General features: G+C 39.3%; 1 long non-coding RNA gene across 2 annotated transcripts in view; it reads right to left on the reverse strand.

The window, feature by feature from the left end:
* Nucleotides 1–22,879, reverse strand: part of LOC133613592 (uncharacterized) — a 150,554-nt gene that overhangs the window by 97,642 nt on the left and 30,033 nt on the right. For both annotated transcript variants that reach the window (XR_012050776.1, XR_012050775.1), the window contains exon 2: nt 10,371–10,512. This is a non-coding gene — a long non-coding RNA (uncharacterized lncRNA). The remainder of the gene's footprint in view (nt 1–10,370; nt 10,513–22,879) is intronic.

Below are 22,879 nucleotides of genomic sequence, written 5' to 3' on the forward strand. Positions count from 1 at the left end.
GAAAGCTATGCTACGACAGAGATGGCAAGAATGTGTGGATATCCTGCGACACTCAAAGCAGATGCATTTCCAACGATAAAGTCAAAGAAATCTGCCGCCAGACCCCCATTGAATCTGCCGGAGTGTGTGAGCAATTCAGGGACAAAGGACCTCGGTAGCACGGCAAGCAATGGCGGCAGTTTGTTCCCGCAGACGAGCGAGCTAAACCCCCTGGATGTCTTGGCTCACAACGTCAAGAGAAGAATATCGACCCTAGCTTCCCTGGCCTGCTGACATGAGGGTATGTCTACAGAATATATTAATTGATGAAAATTGGGCTGTCTGCACTCTCAAAGTGCATGTTGTTGCCAAATGTATTTCATATGCTGTAAACCTAGTTCATAGTTGTTAGTTTCCTTTAATGCCAAACAAACACATACCAATCGTTGGTTAGAAGGCGATCGCCAAATTCGTCCTCGCTTTCTCCCGTGTCGCTGGCTGTCGTGTCGTTTTCGTCGGTTTCGCTTGCATACGGTTCAAACAGATATGGCTCAATAGCTTCAGTTTCTTCTTCAATTTCGTTTTCGCTACCTGCCTCCACACTATAACCATCCGTTTCAATACATTCGTAATCTGTTGAATCGCTTAAGCCGCTGAAATCCGAGTCTGAATCCGAGCTAATGTCGCTATAGCTTGCTGTTCTTTCCGCCATGTTTGTTTGTGTTGGCTTCACTATGTGACGTCACAGGAAAATGGACGGGTGTTTATAACGATGGTTAAAATCAGGCACTTTGAAGCTTTTTTTAGGGATATTGCATGATGGGTAAAATTTAAAAAAAAACGTCGAAAAATATAATAAGCCACTGGGAACTGATTTTTAATGGTTTTAACCATTCTGAAATTGTGATAATGTTCCCCTTTAAGAACCACTGCTCTATATACATATATATATACATTTTCAAATAATTTTGGCCAAAGAGGGCTTATTTCAATTTCTTACACACACTTGTTATTACATATGTTGACCAGAGGGGGAGCACTTTTAAAACCGACACAAAGTCAATTTGAAAAATCCCATCCTTTGATAGACTTCACCACCAGGGGTGCAAATGAGACATTCTCTATTAGTTTCAATGGTTTTCCGTATTGGGACCATGATTTATGTCCTAACTTGATCACCGGTCCTCATATGGACGGTACTTTTCCTTGTTGATGTCTCAAGAAGGGCGCACACACACACACTGGTTATCATTTGGAATGGGGACCAAGTTTTTGATCATCACTTGTGGGGACCCACCCTTTCCACAGGTTGTGAAGGCTTACATTTTTTTTGGGTTAGCTGATACACGTCTTTAAATCTCTGGATTGATGAAGTAATGTGCTGATCATTCTTACTGGGGACCCTGGGGGAAAAAAAGAGTTAATATGGTTCATGGGGACCAAACTTGAATAATTTTGCATAATTCACACTAATTTGTACGGGACTACTGAGGACCATTAAAAAAAAAAAGTTCCAAATTAGATGTTAAACATGTTTACTTTTCAGTAAACATGTTTTATAGGCCAAAGCTTAAAAATCACTTAGGCATCTTCAGAATGGATCTGACTATCATTTAAAAAAGTTTCCCTTTAGGAGACCTGTTTTTTTGTCCCCATACCGTCAGAGGTCCCCTAAAGGTGACTGTGTAAACAGAGCGATGTCCCCATTAAGTAAGCATTGCCAGAAGACACACACACACACACACACACACACACACACACACACACACACACACACACACACACACACACACACACACACACACACACACACACACACACACACACACACACACACACACACACACACACACACACACACAATACATGTGAAATGTCCAGGTTTGTGAATTGGTAAGGCGTTAGGTTACAGTTGGGGTTAAGGTTAGGGTTCCTTTGAGCAAAAAAACAAGAATACAGACCAACAAAAACCAAAGGGGTGTGACCAAAGACTTGCAAAGGGGGAGGGTACAAGATAGTTTAGTCACACAAGACTAGGAAGCGTGCGACCACATTAAGATTCAAAGCAGTACTTTGTTAACATGCTTTTATTTGAGGCGTCTGCTATAAAATGACGATATTGGCAATTAGGCTTGCAGGAGTGCTTTCAAGGTCTTTTTCCTTTTTATCCAGTGGGCCGCGGGGAAGAATCAGCATTGTGTGTACAGCAAATATGACTTGTTAGCATCAGGAGCAAAGCGGCGAGCTGAGCAGTGCAGTGCGTGCATCTTAACAAAATTAACCAGGCAATATAATCACTTAGAGTTAGTTTAATCAACACTGAAAACAAACAAGGATGAATTGGGGTTTTATGGAGGTTTATGAGAGAGGATAATTCTTCTCCGCCACTATAAAAACGGCCCCATTATGAGATCAAAATTACCTATAATGTTCAATGTGACCCTTTTAGGAAGAGCCACGCAAGCCTTTTTCCAGTTTGCAGTCTTGAAGGCGCTTCAGAAAGTTTTGTCCTTAAGTAGCAGTAGAGTGGAAAAACAAATTGCCTCTATATTGAAGCTCCTATCATATACATCTGATTTATGACACAAAAAGACTTCCAATGTTTGCAAATAAGTAGATAATAGCATCAATCTCACAGAGATGCCCGAGCCACATTGAGAGATAATCAGCAAGCCAGTTACATGATATGTGACGTAGTGGTAGGGACCAGAGATCAATGCTAATCAAGCAGACTTTGTGAGAGCCAACAACGATTTCTTTGGGAAAAATTATGATCCGGGACCTTATATTTTTGAGCCCGAACACACAGAGGATGACCAATAAGTTTTAGAAGCCGAGTGTTAAACGGATGCAGCTTTATTGAAACACTATAGCATCCGCAGCATTGCTAAGTGCTAAACATACAAACCAACTATAATAAACCATAATAAAACAAACTCTGTACTATTTCCATTTTTGCTGGGATGCTGACCGACGGGACGCTCACATAATTCCTCTTTGATGAAGAATCAATCACAATCCTCACAAAAGGTTAAAAAAAAGTTGCTGGTCACCATCTCGGAGGTACTTCAAAATCGACCAGTCACTCGGTCCATGCCAACATTTGTCTACTACATGTTGAGAGATGCATGAATTATAATGTAGAGTTTGCTTTTACCAAGTTTGGGACGAAGCAGAAGTGTGCCAACAATAACAGCTCACTGCTATCAAAGCACCGCTAAAATAGTCTGTCTGCTTAAAATAACAATATCACTCATATTTGGTTAACATACCGGTCATGACATGTAAATGAAATATTGTTGGCAGTTTCTGGATGTTTTTAGAAAGAGTATATGGGGCGCTATAGAGGACCGTCGAGCTGTTGACTCAATTGTTAGCTATTTATTTACGGTTTTGAATGCATAAAAGAAAGCCAAGCATATGTGTTCTTGTCTTACATAAGGATTGTAAATGATACACAGCACATCTCCTTCCAAGTTTTGCGTATTTCTAGTATGACTGATCTGATAATATGGTCAGAGTGCAGAAACGTTTCCATCGTGACGTCACCCGACCTCAAATCTACGGAAATTGCCGAAGATTATTCAAAATGTCCGTCGGAAATTGTGGCATTTCGTGATGTTAAGACAGTATTTTCACATTGTGGGGGCAGCGTGGCCTGTGGACCTGCAGCGAAGCAAGGTGTGTCAGGATCGGCTTCGAGATTAGTGACAGGTGCGTAGATGACACAGCTGTGAGTGTTTGTCTGATCACCTGTCGCTCTGTTAAAGGCAGCAGTCGGGAAGGAGAGGAGGTAGTTGATGGTGGGGAACGAGTGAGAGCGAGAGAGACATTTAACATGGCTGAAAAGCACAAGAAGGACAACTTATTGAAAAATAAAACATTGTTCACAAAGATGAACACGGCTGTCATGTCCATCATTGGTGGTCCAGAGAACCCGGAGGAGCAAGACCTCCACACACATACTTTGTGGATTGTAGATACAATTGGATATGGTTTATTGGATACAATGAAACACAATTAAACATATAAAGTCAACTTGTTTTTCCATTCTATTGGTACTTTAACCGAGGGCAGGGCTATTTGACTGGCTAAATCCGGTCCGGGAATGTATGAGTTCGGTTAAAAAAAACAGGATCAGCAGCAGATTCCTAAACATACCAAAGTGCTGTCATATACAACCCCTGGCAAAAGTTATAGAACTGAGATACTTGGGCAATTTTCATTCGGTTTAATTTTGTAGAAAAAAGTAGATAATGGACATGACACAAAATTGTAGTAATTTCAAATTGCAACTTTATGGATTTAAGAAACACTAAAAGAAATCAAGAAACTAAACGGTGGTTGTCAGTAACAGTTTCCTTTTTTAGATTGAAAAAATTATGGAATTACTAAATTCGGAATTATGGATTCACCCTGTAAACTTCCATTTTGAAAGCTAACACCTGCATCAGATGAAATGTGCTTATTAGTCTGCAGTTAGAAACAGAGGCTGTTGCACCAGGTGGATTGACATGAATCATGGCTCCATCACGAGAGATGTCAATTGAAACAAAGGAGGTCAAGAAGGTAAATCATCACACAACGTTGCAAAAATGTTCACAGTCAGCTGTGTATAAAATCTGGACCAAGTACGCACATACAAAGCTTGTAAAAGGCAAGTGTACTGGAAGACCAAGGAAAACATCAAAGCGAAGGGACAGAAAACTTAAAGCAAAATGTCTTGAGCAAAGAAAAGTCACAGCAAAATAAATGAAGATGAACGGCCAAACACTGCCTAAAGAAAACAGGATTTAAATCAAGAAAAGCTCAAATAAAGCCGTCATTAACACCTAAACAGAAAAAACAAGGTTCCATTGGGCTAAGGCAGGGGTCGGCAACCTTTACCAGTCAAAGAGCCATTTTGACCAGTTTCACAAATTAAAGAAAACAATGGGAGCCACAAAAATCTTTTGAAATTTAAAATGAAATAACACTGCATACAAAGTTTGGGGGGGGTTTGGTGGTAGCAGGGGTGTATAATGTAGCCCGGAAGAGTCAGGGCTGCAAGGGATTCTGGGTATTTGTTCTGTTGTGTTTATGTTGTGTTACGGTGCAGATGTTCCCCCGAAATGTGTTTGTCATTCTTATTTGGTTTTGGTTCCAAGTGTGGCGCATTATTAGTAAGAGTGTTAAAGTTGTTTTAGATGGCCACCGTCATTGTAACTTGTGTGGTTGTTGACCAAGTATGCCTTGCTGTCACTTACTTGTGCAAGCAGAAGATGCATAAAACAAGAGGCTGGGCTGGCACGCTGTCAATACAGATTGTAGAGGGCGCCAAATGCTGTACCATCATGGCACGCCCTTATTATTATTGTAAGGGTAAAAATCGGAAAATATTAATCCCGGGAGTTTTCTGCGAGAGGCACCGAAATCCGGAAGTCTCCCGGGAAAATTGGAGGGGTCAACAAGTATGCAGCTGAGCCGCATCAGAGTGATCAAAGAGCCGCATGCGGCTCCGGAGCCGCGGGTTGCCGACCCCTGGTCTAAAGAAAACCAATCATGGACTATGGATGACAAGATAAAAGTCATATTTAGAGATGAATCGCGAATCTGCATTGTTTGATGCCGTTCCAATAAGATTTATGAAGACGACCGCCTGAAAAAAATCATGCAAATTTCCAGTCATTGATGATATGGGGCTGCATGTCAGGTACTGGCACTGGGGAGATGGCTGTCATTACATCCTCAATAAATGTTTACATTAACATTTTGGACACGTCTCTTATTCCATCAATCGAAAGGATGTTTGGGCATGACAACATCATTTTTCAAAATGATAATGTATCTTGCCATAGAGCAAAAACTGTAAAAACTTTCCTTGAAGAAAAGCACACAAGGTCAAGGGCATGGCCGGCGAATAGTCGGGATCATAATCCAATGTAAAATGTGTGGTGGAAGTGGAAAAAATGGTCCTTGACAAGACTCCAACCTGTAAAGCTGATCTGACAACAGCAATCAGAGAGAGTTGGAGCAAGATTGATGAAGAGAACTGTTTGTCACTCCTTCTCAGAGACTGTAAGCTGTTTGTTTATTTTAAATGAACTTTTGGTGGAAAAGCGCCTATGTTAAAGGGGAACATTATCACCAGACCTATGTAAGCGTCAATATATACCTTGATGTTGTAGAAAAAAGACCATATATTTTTTGAACCGATTTCCGAACTCTAAATGGGTGAATTTTGGCGAATTAAACGCCTTTCTATTATTCGCTCTCGGAGCGATGACGTCACATCGGGAAGCAATCCGCCATTTTCTCACTTTTGTCGGTGTGTTGTCGGAGGGTGTAACAACACGAACAGGGACGGATTCAAGTTGCACCAGTGGCCCAAAGATGCGAAAGTGGCAAGAAATTGGATGAAATTCGTTCAAAATACGAGGGTGTGGGGAAAGCCGACGAAATGGTCAGTCGTTTGTTCCGCACACTTTACCGACGAAAGCTATGCCACGACAGAGATGGATATCCTGCGACACTCAAAGCAGATGCATTTCCAACGATAAAGTCAAAGAAATCTGCCGCCAGACCCCCATTGAATCTGCCGGAGTGTGTGAGCAATTCAGGGACCTCAGTAGCACGGCAAGCAATGGCGGCAGTTTGTTCCCGCAGACGAGCGAGCTAAACCCCCTGGATGTCTTGGCTCACACCGTCCCTTATGCCACCGAAGATGATCAAGAGAAGAATATCGACCCTAGCTTCCCTGGCCTGCTGACATCAACTCCAAAACTGGACAGATCAGCTTTCAGGAAAAGAGAGCGGATGAGGTATGTCTACAGAATATATTAATTGATTAACACTTTATTCATTAATCGCGGTTTTACGTAAATTATTATACATAAACTGTGTTTACCAATAATTTAGCTTAAAAACATTTATTTTTTTCAATCATTCGAGTACATTCGGGTAGTCTTGTGTAATGCAGTATTTTGTGTCTATTTAGGTATGGTTAACCTGAGTGCTGAAATCGTGGAAAAATATATGTTCTTAGTGCGCCTGAAATGGGCTGTCTGCACTCTCAAAGTGCATGTTGTTGCCAAATGTATTTCATATGCTGTAAACCTAGTTCATAGTTGTTAGTAATTATCTTATCAGACAGTGTTAAGCCGCTGAAATCCAAGTCTGAATCCGAGCTAATGTCGCTATACCTTGCTGTTTGTTTGTATTGGCATCACTATGTGACGTCACAGGAAAATGGACGGGTGTATATAACGATGGTTAAAATCAGGCACTTTGAAGCTTTTTTTTAGGGATATTGCGTGATGGGTAAAATTTTGAAAAAAACTGTGAACTGATTTTTAATGGTTTTAACCCTTCTGAAATTGTGATAATGTTCCCCTTTAATAAAAGATGGAACTTCAAAAGCTAGCGTTTGAGCGAAACCTTCTTTAAAAAAAAAGGGTCTAACAAGTGAAAGCGATAAACTTTTCTCACGATTGGAACTCAAAAACCGTCTGAAGTAACATACTACTGTTAACATAATCGAAACAGTAACTTTGGCATGATAGGAAATAGGGTTGTCCAAAATGTATTTCGATACTTCTCAAAATAAAGAGGATCACAACAAAATGTCATTACTGGCTTTGTCTGAACAGAAAATGTTATGATACATTAAACATATGTTTCTTATTTCAATCAAATTAGAAGTTTGTCATAAATAAGATACTCGACAACTTCTCTTTTAGTAGTAAGTAAGCAAACAAAGGCTCCTAATTAACTAACATATTGTGTCATATCTAATTGTACTATTTTGTCAAAATTATGAGGGACAAGTGGTAGAAAATGCATTATTAATTTACTTGTTCATTTACTGTTAATATCTGCTTACTTTCTCTTTTAACATGTTCTATCTACACTTCTGTTAAAATGTAATAACCACTTATTCTTCTGTTGTTTGATACTTTACATTAGTTTTAGGTGATACTACAAATGTTGGTATCAGTCCAACACCAAGTAGTTACAGGATCATACATTGGTCATAAGTAAAGATCGCCTGTGTCCAGAGACATATTTCCAAAGTTTATAAACAATACAAAAAATGACAAAAGATTTTGTGTCGATAACAAATATCAATGGGATCACTGTAGTATCGACTATATATGGCTCTTGTACTTGGTATCGTTACAATCGATGAGATCCACCCATTTGTTTACATTGAGGAGCACTAGCTTGCTGTTAGCGGTTAAAGTTAAAGTACCACTAGGTGTGGTGAGATTACCCTCTGCATTTGACCCATCACCCTCACCCCCTGGGAGGTGAGGGGAGCAGTGAGCAGCAGGGGTAGGCACGCCCAGGAATAATTTTTGGTGATTTTACACCCAATTTCAACCCTTGATGCTGAGTGCCAAGCAGGGAGGTAATGGGTCCCATTTTTATAGTCTTTGGTATGACTCGACCGGGGTTTGAACTCACAACCTACCGATCTCAGGGCAGACACTCTAACCACTAGGCCACTGAGCTACGGTATCCACCTACAGTGTGTAGTGAAGCATGTTTAGCTATCCCTCGTCCTGCAGGGATGATACTTGTGCGAAACTTACTTTATTTGTCGCCATGGAGGTGAGTATTAGTGATTTAGAAGTAACTAAAACACTGCCGACTGCGGATGGACGTTAGCCGCTAGCTAGCTAGCCATGTCTTAAAGCAGGGTTCTCCAACCTTTTTTCCACCAGGGACCGGTTTAATGTATGCATTACTTTCACGGACCAGCTTTCTACGTGTGGCAGATAAAAACAGCAAAAAAAATTTGCCTTTGGCTACAATCTGAAAGTTAAGTTAAATTAACTAGATGAGGCAATTCCTGAAGGAATTGCATGTGAATGCTCCAATGCTGACAGAATGAAGTATGAATGTAAGAATAGTTTGAATGTTGGAATGTTTTGTATGTTGAAGCATTTGAATTTCCAGGAAAACCGGAATTTGGTTTGGAACTTGGGAAAGACTTAGTTTGAATGTCCAGGATGAGTGGAATATGTTGAAGGTGGAATATTTTGAATAGGTTGGAAAATTTTGGAATTTTGAAAGAGTGAAAAATGGATAATTAATTTGGAATGGGGACAATGTCACTAAAACGGAGAATTCTTGGAAATCCGGGAATTTTTTTTACAGTTTTTGAAAGGGAGTACACAATTCTTGAACAGGCTGAATATTTTGAAGCTGGAACAGTTTGAGTGGGAGTTGTGGAACTTTGAAAAATGTCCCCTTCTTTTCAATGGGAATTTCATGGAAATTTGGGGATTTCGGGAAAAGAGGGAATTTTTGGCAAAATGCAAAAAAAAAAATAGAATCTTCGGAATGAGTTGAAACGATTGGTGTTGGAATTTTTCAAAATCGGTCGAGAAATGTTGAAATAGTAACATCTTTAATTGAGAAACGGTATTAAGGAATTCCCGGAATTTGAAATGGGTTGAAAAATGTGGAAGGAGTAGTTGCCAGAAAAAAGGGTCAAAAAAGGGTTTAAAATAAAATGGAATTTTTTTTAACTTGAAAAAACTATAGTTTCAATGTCCAGGATGAGTGGAATATGTTGAAGGTGGAATGGTTTGAATCGGTTGAAAAATGTGTAAATGGTGGAAGTTTGAAAAATGGCCAATTCATTTTGAATGGGAAAAATGTTCCGGAAAACCTGGAATTCTGGAAATTTTGGGACAATGTCAACGGAAAGCCTGCGATTGGAATGGTTTGAATCGGGTGAAAAAAGTGGAAAGCAGAGCGCGCCAAAATCTGGAGAAGAAGAAGAAGTTGAATAAAAATTTATTAATTTTGGTGTAGAAAACCTTATTAATTGTGTGAATGCTCCAAAGCATTCACACAATTAATGTTGCTGTGCGGCCCGGTAGCATATGCGTCACGGAACGGTACCGGTCCCCGGACCGGTGGTTGGGTACCACTGTCTTAAAGCACCTCTTCCTGAAGGCGTTTCAGTGTTATAACTTCACCTTTATCGTTAGTTTTTAAGCCAAGATGCGTCCGTTTTCCCTTTTCTGTCTCCACGCTGTGTCTGCTTGTAAAAACTCTGTGTGTGTGCGTTGCCTCACATGCTCCTCTGCTTGTTTTTCCAGCAATTTCACGACATGATGATGGCGCCCCGTCATGTCAGTAAAGAAAAAAAAAAAAGGTTTTGGATTCATTAGTACCGGCATATTGTACAACTCTAATAGGGTACACTTACCTAAAAATGACAGATGTTTTCCTATGTATTATTTCACCTTCATCTGTATGGTATTACCATTTCATTAAAAGGAAGGACGTGAACGATCCAATTTACTTAGAGTAACTTATTGAGGACCGCTGACCAGCAGCAGCACCATCACATTTTTTGTCATGACTAATTCAGTAGAAAGAGCTCTCTCTCTCACCCTCTCGTCTCAGTGCACCAGAGGCACTCCCACACTCCCGAAAAAACACGCCTGGGCTTTATTGAGCAGAGTTGGCACGCCGGGAGCCAAGGATGATGTCATCCGGGTGAATGGTCCAGCGGCGTGGGGATTCAGCAAGTTCCTGCAACGAGAAAAGGTCGGGGAGGAACGTCACGAGTCAGCATCGGAGCGCAGATATTCCTTGGGAGCAACATCCTGTACAATTTGGGTCTTGTTTTCTGGGAGGCTGGTCCCAAATTACATTTTGCCAGGCTCCAAATGTTGAGGCATGATTGCAGGTTTTCATGTGGCGCTGCTGAAGGAGGTCTGGCGAGTGGTTTTCAGAGTCTGCCCGTGAAATTTGTTCAACGATTCCAGACTGGGAAACAGTGTGACGCAGGGGAGATTCTACTCGTGATATTTAGCGGTCAGTAACTAGCAATTGGTACAGTCAGTCAGCAATCATTTACTTAGTAGCGTAAGATTCAAACAACAAGGAAATATGCAATCTGCAAAGTTACACTCAACAAAAATATCAGCTGAACTCAAAGATGCTGATTAGACATGCAAGATTGTTGCAAATACAGTCGTGGTCAAAAGTTTACATACACTTGTAAAGAACAATGTCAGGGCGATCTTGAGTTTCCAATCATTTCTACAACTCTTATTCGACATCACATGGACAAAGATAAGACCGTCTGGAGGAAAGTTCTGTGGTCAGATGAAACACAAATTGAGCTGTTTGGCCACAATACCCAGCAATATGTTTGGAGGAGAAAAGGTGAGGCCTTTAATCCCAGTCACACCGTTCCTACCGTCAAGCATGGTGGTGGTAGTATTACACTCTGGGCCTGGTTTGCTGCCAATAGAACTGGTGCTTTACAGAGAGTAAATGGGACAATGAAAAAGGAGGATTACCTTCAAATTCTTCAGGACAACCTAAAATCATCAGCTCGTAGGTTGGGTCTTGGGCACAGTTGGGTGTTCCAACAGGACAATGACTCCAAACGCACGTCAAAAGTGGTAAAGGAATGGCTAAATCAGGCTAGAATTAAGGTTTTCGAATGGCTTTCCCAAAATCCTCACTTAAATGTGTGGACAATGCTGAAGAAACAAGTCCATGTCAGAAAACCAACAAATTTAGCTGAACTGCACCAATTTTGTCAAGAGGAGTGGTCAAAAATTCAACCAGAAGCTTGTGGATGGCTACCAAAAGCGCCTTATTGCAGTGAAACTTGCCAAGGGACATGTAAGCAAATATTAACATTGCTGTATGTATACTTTTGACCAAGCACATTTGCTCACATTTTCAGTAAACCCATAATAAATTCATAAAAGAACCAAACTTCATGAATGTTTTTCGTGATCAACAAGTATGCGCTCCAATCACTCTATCACAAAAAAATAAGATTTGTAGAAATTATTGGAAACTCAAGACAGCCATGACATTGTCACGACTGTATGTGCCTTAAGGTGCCCGATATAAAATGTGCAGTTTTATAAACAGGCACAAAATCACAAGCAGGGGCGTGGCACCAAATTCTGGGACCTCACAAACAAGACTGCTACCCCATCCCACCCTAAAGCCAACCGCTGCGCTCCATACTCACACACACTGGATACAGTACGTTTACGTGCACAACCCCCCCCCCCCCCAAAAAAAAACTAGCTTGAAACTTGCTTTTTAAAAAACATGTACAAATCTTGGGTGTCAAACTCAAGGCCCGGGGGCCAGATCTGGCCAGCCACATCATTTTGAATGGCCCGTGAAAGCCTGGAAATAATATGCATCAATAAAATGTTTATCTTTCTTTCAAAAAAAGCCATATAGTGTATGCAATTATATATCTTTTAAATTTTATCTATCTAATAATGGTAAATGGGTTGTACTTGTATAGCGCTTTTCTACCTTTTTTAAGGAACTCAAAGCGCTTTACACTATTTCCACATCCACCCACACACATTCACACATACATGTGGCTGAGTTGCTGTTGTTCCCAAACTCTTCCATTTTCTTATAATAAAGCCGACAGTTGACTTTGGAATATTTAGAAGCGAGGAAATTTCACGACTGGATTTGTTGCACAGGTGGCATCCTATGACAGTTCCACACTGGAAATCACTGAGCTCCTGAGAGCGACCCATTCTTTCACAAATGTTTGTAGAAACAGTCTCCATGCCTAAGTGCTTGATTGTATAGACCTGTGGCCGGGCCAAGTGATTAGGACACCTGATTCTGATCATTTGGATGGGTGGCCAAATACTTTTGGCAATATAGTGTATATTAAGGTATAATATTGGGGATACACCGAAGATTAGAGATGATAATACAACAGGATTAATGTCTTGATCTTGAGAGAATTAGGTCGGAATATAAACATTTAAAAAGTAGTAATTTTAGTTGTAAATTTATATTTTCTAGTATTATGTTTTTTTGAAATTTTTTTTAGTGAGAAAATGTCTTTAAAATTATTTGGAATATAACAATAAAATAATTTTCACAAATTAAAAAAATGTTTGCAATACTGCAAGAATTACATCAGAAAATTGTGATGCAGAAGCAGTTATTTATGAGGAAAAAAGAAGCATATTAGAAATAAGTAAAATAAAAAGTCACATGCACATAAGTTTGAACAGAATTTGCTTAATACTTAATTCCTGCCACAGTTCCTGGGGCATTTTTACCACTGTGCTACATGGCCTTTCCTTTTAACAACACTCAGTAAACGTTTGGGAACTGAGGAAACCAATTTTTGAAGCTTTTCAGGTGGAATTCTTTCCCATTCTTGCTTGATGTACAGCTAAGTTGTTCAACAGTCCGGGGTCTCCGTTGTGGTATTTTAGGCTTCATATCGCGCCACACATTTTTAATGGGGGACAGGTCTGGACTACAGGCAGGCCAGTCTAGTATCCGCACTCTTTTACTATGAAGCCACGCTGTCAGTACAATGTTTGCCAAAATACACCAGGAAAGACTCTCGGATCATGAGAAACACAATTATCTGGTCTGATGAGACAAAGATTGAACACTTTGGCGTGAATGCCACGTGTCATGTTTGGAGGAAACCAAGCACCGCTCATCACCAGGCCAATACCATCCCTACAGTGAAGTAAGGTGGTGGCAGCATCATGCTGTGGGGATGTTTTTCTGTGGCAGGAACTGGGAGACTAGTCAGGATAGAGGGAAATATGAATGCAGCAATGTACAGAGACATCCTGGGTGAAAACAAATACTTGCCATGTAATCTGATGGAGCTTGAAAGGTGCTGCAAAGAGGAATGGGCAAAACTGCCTAAAGTTAGTTGTGCCATTCAAAAAGCCTTCAGGCTATAATTGCTGCCAAAATTGCATCAACAAAGTATTAAGCAAATTCTGTGAAAACGTATGTGCATGTGACTTTTTATTTTTGATACATTTGCTAAATTGAAAAAAAAAAGAAAAAAAAAAGCTTTTTACATTGTCATTATGGGTCATTGTGTGTAGAACTTTGAGGACATTAATTTATTACATTCGGAATAAGGCTGTAACAAAATGTGGAAAAAGTGAAGCAGTGTGAATACTTTCCGGATGCCCTGTATGTTGGATCATTTTGTTTTCCTTTAGCAAATAGTAGGGCTGTGAATCTTTGGGTGTCCCACGATTCGATTCAATATCGATTCTTGGGGTCACGATTCGATTCAAAATCGATTTTTTTTTTTTCAATTCAACACGATTCTCGATTCAAAAATGATTTTTTTCCCGATTCAAAAGGATTCTCTATTCATTCAATACATAGGAATTTCAGAAGGATCTACCCTAGTCTGCTGACATGCAAGCAGAGTAGTAGATTTTTGTAAAAAGCTTTTATAATTGTAAAGGACAATGTTTTATTTTCTTGTAGCTGAGCAATGAAAATGCGGTAATTTTGCACCTGGCATCACGGATTACTGCCAAAAGCGCGGGGAGCATGATGCATTTTGGGAATGAAGAATCACAATCGAGTGGGTTATGACCTCATGAGAACCAGCGTCCTCTGCAGTGGACATTTGTCTTTGGTCTTTTTTTGTCAGTTTCGGAAATAAAAACAGCCTTGTTATACAAAACACAAATTGTCCACTGCAGAGGACATTTGTAGGCCATGCTAGTTCTGTTTGCCATCAACGATGTTCTGATATCTTCCTTTAGAAGTCATGGTTTCTAGAGATGTCCAAAAAAAATGGACGGTACGACGCTCGTTTTAAACTCTCGCTGGAGGCTGAAACAATTGACATTTAAGAGGCGTACGTGCGCCGTGATGGCGACGTCAATATCAGTGCTATTCCTGAATAGTGGGCTTTGTAGCGTTGGTCATGGAGTTCACCCATCTGCCCAAAAAGCGTAGGCCAGGACCCCTGTCATTTCCACCTGCTCTCGCCTCCAGAAGAGATCGGAGCGGGATAAATTTAGAGATAAAAAAAAACAAAACAAAAAAAACGCTCTTTTGCGGACATGAAGATGAGAGCCTTCAGATTGTTTAGGCCCTAAAATAGTCAGAGTTGAAGTCTGAATCTAATCATCACAAGGAAGCATTGTTCATCTTTATTGTCATCATACAACAATTTGAATGAGTAGTCAAGGCAGATGGCCGCCCACCCAGAGTCTGGGTCTTTCCCAACCCATTTCCCCTAAAATGTCTTCTGCCAAATGCTTACTCATGCAGGAATTGTTGAGTCCGTGCAACTTTAACGTGTGTGTTACAACATGGACAACATTAACCCAGTGTCCTCTGCAGTGGACATTTGTGTTTTTCCCCCCAAAATGTGTGACTGACAAAAGAAATGTCCACTGCAGAGGACGCTGATTCCCAGCAAGTTATTGAATAATTTTTTGGGGGAAATTTATGAAACTATTATTTTTTTGGATTGTAGTTTGTTGTTGTTAGCAAGACTATTCTATGCACTAATTTTATGAACGATTGATTAAATAATACAGATACTGCAATAAAATAAAGGGAAATGAACACAATTGGGTATCCATCTTTTCCCTAGTGTTGTCCCGATACCAATATTTTGGTACTGGTACCGGTATCAAAATTCTTTTGATACTTTTCGGTACTTTTTTAAATAAAGGGGACCACAAAAAAAATTGCATTATTGGCTTTATTTTAACAAAAAATCTTAGGGTACATTAAGCATATGTTTCTTATTGCAATTTAGTCCTTAAATAAAATAGTGAACATACTAGACAACTTGTCTTTTAGTAGTAAGTAAGCAAACAAAGGCGCCTAATTTAGCTGCTGACATATGCAGTAACTTATTGTGTCATTTATCATTCTATTATTTTGTCAACATTATTAAGGACAAGTGGTAGAAAATGAATTAATAATCTACTTGTTCATTTACTGTTAATATCTGCTAACTTTCTCTTTCAACATGTTCTATCTACACTTCTGTTACAATGTAATAATCACTTATTCTTCTGTTGTTTGATACTCTACATTAGTTTTGGATGATACCACAAATTTGGGTATCAATCCAATACCAAGTCGTTACAGGATCATACATTGGTCATATTCAAAGTCCTCATGGACTTACCTTACTTTACCATGAATTGATTAACGTGGACCCCGACTTAAACAAGTTGAAAAACGTATTTGGGTGTTACCATTTAGTGGTCAATTGTACAGAATATGTACTGTACTGTGCAATCTACTAATACAAGTCTCAATCAATCAATCAATGGGTCCAGGGACATATTTCCTGAGTTTATAAACAGAATATACATTTAAAAAAAGCGAAAGATGATGTGATGCCAAAAAATATCGACGTAATCATAGTAGTATCGACTAGATACGGTCCTGTACTTGATATCATTAAAGTGGATGTCAGGTGTAGATCCACCAATGGCGTTTGTTTATATTTTGACACCGGTGAGCTACGGTGTGTAGTGAAACATGTTTAGCTCTTCCTCGTCCTGCAGGGATGATACTTGTAAGAAACTTTTTTGTCGCCATGGAGGCAAGGCTTAGTGATTTAGAAGTGGCTAAAACACTGCCGACTGTGGATGGACATTAGCCGCTAACTCGCTAGCCATGTTTTAAGCACCTCTTCCTGAGGGCGTTTCAGTATTATAGCTTCACCTTTATCATTAGTTTCTAAGCCAAAATGCGTCCGTTCTCCCTTTTCTGTCTACACACTGTGTCTGCTTGTGAGTACTCTGTGTGTGTGTGCACTGCTGAACATGCTCCACTGCTGGTAAAACCAGCAATGTCATGACGTGACAACGACCCGCCGTCCTGCCTGTAAAAAAAAAAAAATATGGCGAACTGGTACTTTTCAAACAGAGTATATTACCGTTTTTGATTCAATAGTACCGCGATACTATACTAGTACCGGTATACCGTACAACCCTAGCTGGCATGATAAAGGAGGATTAGACAGTCAAATATCAAGGGATGTGAATCCTACAGCAGCTCACAATTCAATTCCATTACAATTCTTGGAGTGACGACTCAAATCAGAATCGATTCTTGATTCAACACGTTTGTCATTTGAAACCGAGCCTATATTATTTGGTGTATGAATTAACCTCTTCCAAACAGGTTACAAAAAACTAGATGACGTATGACATATACGCACAGAGAGTAAGCGTGTAGATTACCTCAAAAGTATTTTTACAAATCGATTCTTGAAAATTATGAATCAATTCAGAATTGTAACAAATAACTATTCGGATGTGAATCGATTTTTTCTGAAATCCATACTGTTATAAAAACAAGACTATACTATAATTATGATATATAATATCATATAGGTAGGGGTGTCATGGGAAAAAACATTTCACTTCCGATACGATGTTGGCCGATACCAATATTGAACCGATACGATATTAATACGCATTATACACACTTATTATTTTGTAGTGTGGAATGTTAAACTGTTTGATCAGGTGAAGTTCCTCAAAGAACAATTGTAGGTATGAAGAACACTAACCTAACCTCATTCAACCCTTTGTCGATTACGCATGCACCTCCTGGTACCCCAGCACCTCCAAAACCCTCAAATCTAGACTCCAAACATCCCAGAACAAGCTAGTCAGGTTACTTCTAGACCTCTACCCCAGATCACACCTCACTCCTACCCACTTCTCCAAAGTGGGCTGGCTCAGGGTGGAGGACAGAGTAAAACAACTTGCACTGAGCCTAGTCTATAAAATCCGCTACACCTCCTTGATACCGAAGTACATGTCAAACTACTTCCATAACGTAAATGACCGCCATAACCACAACACCAGGGGGAGCTCCACAAACCACGTTAAACCCAGATTCCGATCTAACAAAGGTCTTGACTCATTCTCCTTCTATGCCACATCAATATGGAATGCGCTCCCAACAGGTGTAAAAGAAAGTGCATCTCTACCCTCCTTCAAAACCGCACTAAAACAACACCTCCAGGCAACTACAACCCTAGACTAACACCCTCCCCTCACCACATCCCACCTCCCCGGATTGTAAATAATCAGATGTAAATAATCAAATGTATATACACTTGTTCTTATGCTTTTTGAGCTCACTATGTTCACCGCTCGCTGTACATATCCTACCAAGTGAGACCTACACTGTTTCAATGTCCATTTCTCAGATGATATAATTGTTGATGCCTGAAGTGCTGATATCAACCAAACCTAACCCCCCCGCCCCAACCCCCTCCACATCCGACCCTCCGGATTGTAAATAATGTAAATAATTCAATGTATATACTGTGGTGATTAACTTGTGTGATGACTGTATTATGCTGATAGTATATATTTGTACCATGAATTGATTAACGTGGACCCCGACTTAAACAAGTTTAAAAACTTATTGGGGTGTTACCATTTAGTGGTCAATTGTACGGAATATGTACTGTACTGTGCAATCTACTAATAAAAGTCTCAATCAATCAATCTTGGATGTATTTGTGATGTCTTTAATTAAGTTTAAGGGGAGTGGTGATTGTTTTTTTTGGTGACACCTAGTGGCCGGAATAATTCATTAAGTAAGTTGAATGATGTGGACACGTTTAATACGGGATACTTTAGTATGCTTCTGTCTTGGAGGCGTTGTATGTGTAAGTAATATGCAACTATAATAGATACTTTTTTATATCGACAAATGTTTTCAGACTGCAATATTCTCCAATTAAGGACACTTATTACATATGATTGACTTGTGTTGATTGCTGTTATGCAGCTGTTAGCGCTTAGTAGACTACCATGTTTATATTTTGTGAATGACTCTACTAAAATACAAGAAAAGACCAACCTTGTGTGCTTACTGGAAGATGTTTAGACGTAACTGCACTCTAAAAACTGCTCGGTCGAAAACAACCAAATCTGGTTAGTTTCGAACCCAGCTGCTGGGTAACTATTGGACCAAACCAATGCTGGGTTAAATTAACCCAGCAAGATGGGTTTCTTTTTTTAACCCAGCCTGATGGGTTGTATACTCAAACCAAATGCTGGGTCATTTTAACTGCAATGATCAGTTAATTCTATCAAATACATGAGTTATTTTCATGTTTATTTACAATAAAATCAGTTAAAATTAAATTGAAAGAAGTTCAATGGAGTATACTTTTTTACAGTTAAATGACTGATATGCTGGTCTAGTACAAAATACTTCAAGATTGACATAAATGCAATAAACAATGCACTTTTAAACAGTTGACAGTTTTACAAAAATATTTATATTTTAATGTACCACTTGTTCGGGGGAGGGGGGCCGAACCCGGAAGTAGACGTATATAATATTCATCCATATTTTGTAGTTCTCTTAAGGCAATCACCATTTTAGTTGTAGTCTATACTTCATAATGATTTATCATTTCAACATGTAGTGGTCTGTACTGCAACTTGTAACTTTTCAAGCTTTCTGCCATTTATTTCATCCAACATTATGTTGATGTATATTTCCTACAAGGGTAAGTTATTAACTTCTCCTTGTCATTAATTGTCTGCCCGGCATCTTTCTTTGTTAGCCTGATTTTACTCAAAACATTTGCTTCAAGTGAGAGATTTGGTTTGTGGTTGATTTTGACCTGCAAATATTAAAATTTTGCATTAAATTGCAAATGTAGTTATGCGAAGGACTCACCCTAGGACTTGTCTATTCCACACACTCATGGTTTAAACTTTTTGGTTTGTTTTTATTTAAAACTGAGTTTGATAGCAATTAAATGTTCCAAACAAGAAACTAATATATTTGTAGCAACGAAAAACAATAAATGAATCCCTAAATTAATCAAAAACATAAAACGTGTAGCTGCAATGCCCTCTGGGAAAAAGACTCACCCGATGCAAGTCAAGCTTGATACCTACAGGCAGACATTGGTATGGCAACTTGTCGTTTTTGTAGCTGTCCATCTATTTTGTAGTCCAGACGTTGTGATGATTTTGCGTCCTCCACAGCAGTGTTTTTCAACCTTTTTTGAGCCAAGGCACATTTTTTGCGTTGAAAAAATCCGGAGGCACACAACCAGCAGAAATCATTAAAAAACGAACTCAGTTGACAGTAAAAAGTCGTCGCAATTGTTGGATATGACTTTAAACCGTAACCAAGCATGCATCACTATAGCTCTTGTCTCAAAGTAGGTGTACTGTCACCACCTGTCACATCACACCCTGACTGATTTGGAATTGTTTGCTGTTTTCCTGTGTGAAGTGTTTTAGTTCTTGTCCTGCGCTCCTATTTTGGTGTTTTTTCTCTATTTTTGGTATTTTCCTGTAGCAGTTTCATGTCTTCCTTTGAGCGATATTTCCCGCATCTACTTTGTTTTAGCAATCAAGACTATTTCAGTTGTTTTTATCTTTCTTTGTGGGGACATTGTTGATTGTCATGTCATGTTCGGATATATATTGTGGGCGGAGTCTTTGCTCCACAGTAAGTCTTTGCTGTCGTCCAGCATTCTGTTTTTGTTTACTTTGTAGCCAGTTCAGTTTTAGTTTCGTTCTGTATAGCCTTCCCTAAGCTTCAATGCCTTTTCTTAGGTGCACTCACCTTTTATTTATTTTTGGTTTAAGCATTATATACCTTTTTACCTTCACACTGCCCGCTGTTTCCGACATCTACAAAGCAATTAGCTACCGGCTGCCACCTACTGATATGGAAGAGTATAACATGGTTACTCTGCCGAGCTCTAGACAGCACCGACACTCAACAACAACACATCATTTGCAGACTATAATTACTGGTTTGCAAAAAATATTTTAACCCAAATAGGTGAAATTAGATAATCTCCCACGGCACACCAGACTGTATCTCACGGCACACTAATGGTTGAAAAACACTGCTCTACAGGCAGAAGTTGGATGATTGCAAACTACAAGTTGCAACACCGACGTCTGCCTGTAGGAGTGATAAATCATTATGACGGATGGGCTACAACTAAAACGGTGGTTGCCAAGAGAAACACAAAACAAAATAGCGGCCAAATATGACCACCTACTTCCGGTTTTAATTCTGGTTTAGCAGGGTAAATTCTACTTCCTTGCTAGGTTGTTACTTGCATTTTGGAGACAGGCAATGTTCTCGAGCTGCCAGTTGGGTTACTGGTTGGATCCCAAAAACTACCCAAAACTTTAGAAATAACCCATAAATATGACCCAACAGGTTCAACCCAGGAGCTGGGTAGAAAAAAAAAGAAAAAAGGACAGCCTTTTATTAGTGTTTGGCTGTCCAGTTTCGCACAAATCGAAAAGTTTGAATGCAAGTCGATTTTATCCGATACTTGTTTTTGTTGTTGTTGCTGATATCGGACCAATATTTCATGGGGATACCTCTAACAATAAGACAAATTATGTAATTTTTTGAAACATCCCAAGAATTAACTCATTTTTTATCATGAGGTTGAAAAATTCAAGATAAATGTAATGGCACTTAAATGTCAAAAGATGTTTGTGTCCTTGGCATTTAAAAAAAAAAAAAAAAAAAAAAAAAAATTAAAAAAAACCGCACAAAGAAGCACAGACAAAGAGGCAGGTAAGAGTTTATAAAAAATACTCACTCTGGAAAGGTTGGTTATACTTCACCTAAAAAAGATGTAGCAGACTAAGCCACCTGCAACAAGTGCATCAAGGTGATATTGTGCAAATAATGTTGCGTAAGGTACTTGATACACGACTCTTGCATGTAGGATTACCTGGCAAACAGCACTGTAACCAGTCTGTGTCAACTTCTGTTTATTTTGTGCTGCACGTACGCACCAAAAATATTGTGAAAATACATTTGCTCATTCTCTGTGTTCTCTATTGCTTCGGTTTCACTGTAATCATGACAATTTGTTGTGAATTTAATTTCACATTGATTCATCAATTAATTAGTTTGAATTGTTGTGTTATTGAAGTATTCACAATTACTATTTTCTAATTGCATGCCACAAAATTCTGAAAAATAATATGCACAGTTTCCTTTTTTACCCAATCACCAGTACAGGCATCATTATCAAACCTACTTGTTATATCACAGTATTCAGAAAAAAATTGGATTTATTTTCCTTTAAATATTACAACTTGATGTATTTGCATGTACAACATTTATTGTAATTTCCTTTTTCTTTTTTTTTTCCCAAAGTGACCCCAGTTTTTTTTTTTGTCACAGGATACACGCAGATGTTAAAACATTTTAATTTTAATATTCGAAAACTGGGCAGAGAGCAGGAGTGGAAGGAGCAGGGAAGCCTTCCTCAACACATATGGTGTTGCGCTCAGAGAAGCAGTCATTTTAGAAACCTTGCATATTAAAAACAACCACAAAAAATCAACACGGAGTCTCACTTGGAGCTACTTTTAAACAGCCTTAATATGATTAGGTTTAGAGTGTAATTGAACGTTGCGTCTTTTCCTGGCATGGCTAAATACGAGAGGCTGTGGCCTGGCTTCCGTCAGAATGTTTACAAGCGTATTATTGGACATATTTAGTTCTTGGGAAGGGGGCAGGGGGTTGCTTTGTTTGTTCGGAGGCCAAATGACATCCTTATCGCATCTGTTGTGTGTTTGTCTTGTTTATATCACGACTCAGCCTCCTTGACTGCATTTGTGTGTGTGTGTGTGTGTGTGTGTGTGTGTGTGTGTGTGTGTGTGTGTGTGTGTGTGTGTGTGTGTAGCCTAAAAGCATTTAAAGCGGGAATTGGAGAGGGTCTGGAATGGTTGGGATGACATCATTGTTCATGATGTCATTTCTTCAGGGTGACTTTGGCACATGTGAAGCCTGGCGGGCGAGGTCAATCGGTCCTGATTGACAACAGCTCAGCAACTCGTTAGCGGGCAGATGACGAGACCGTGTCGAATCGAAGCGGCCTATGGGGGTAATTGTTGCGATCCAGTCAGTGAGCATTGAAAAGTGACGTCATTAATAGGTGGCAAAATAAACATGTGGGGAACTTTTTTTTTTTTTTTTTTTTTTTTTTAACTACAAAAAAAAAACATATCTGATGATCATTTAACATTTATTTTATCCTCATTAATTCATTTGGGCACAACATTTTCACCACACATGCAACTGACTATTTAAATGT

Source organism: Nerophis lumbriciformis, linkage group LG13 (assembly GCF_033978685.3).
Source record: "Nerophis lumbriciformis linkage group LG13, RoL_Nlum_v2.1, whole genome shotgun sequence".
Classification (NCBI taxonomy): Eukaryota; Metazoa; Chordata; class Actinopteri; order Syngnathiformes; family Syngnathidae; genus Nerophis; species Nerophis lumbriciformis.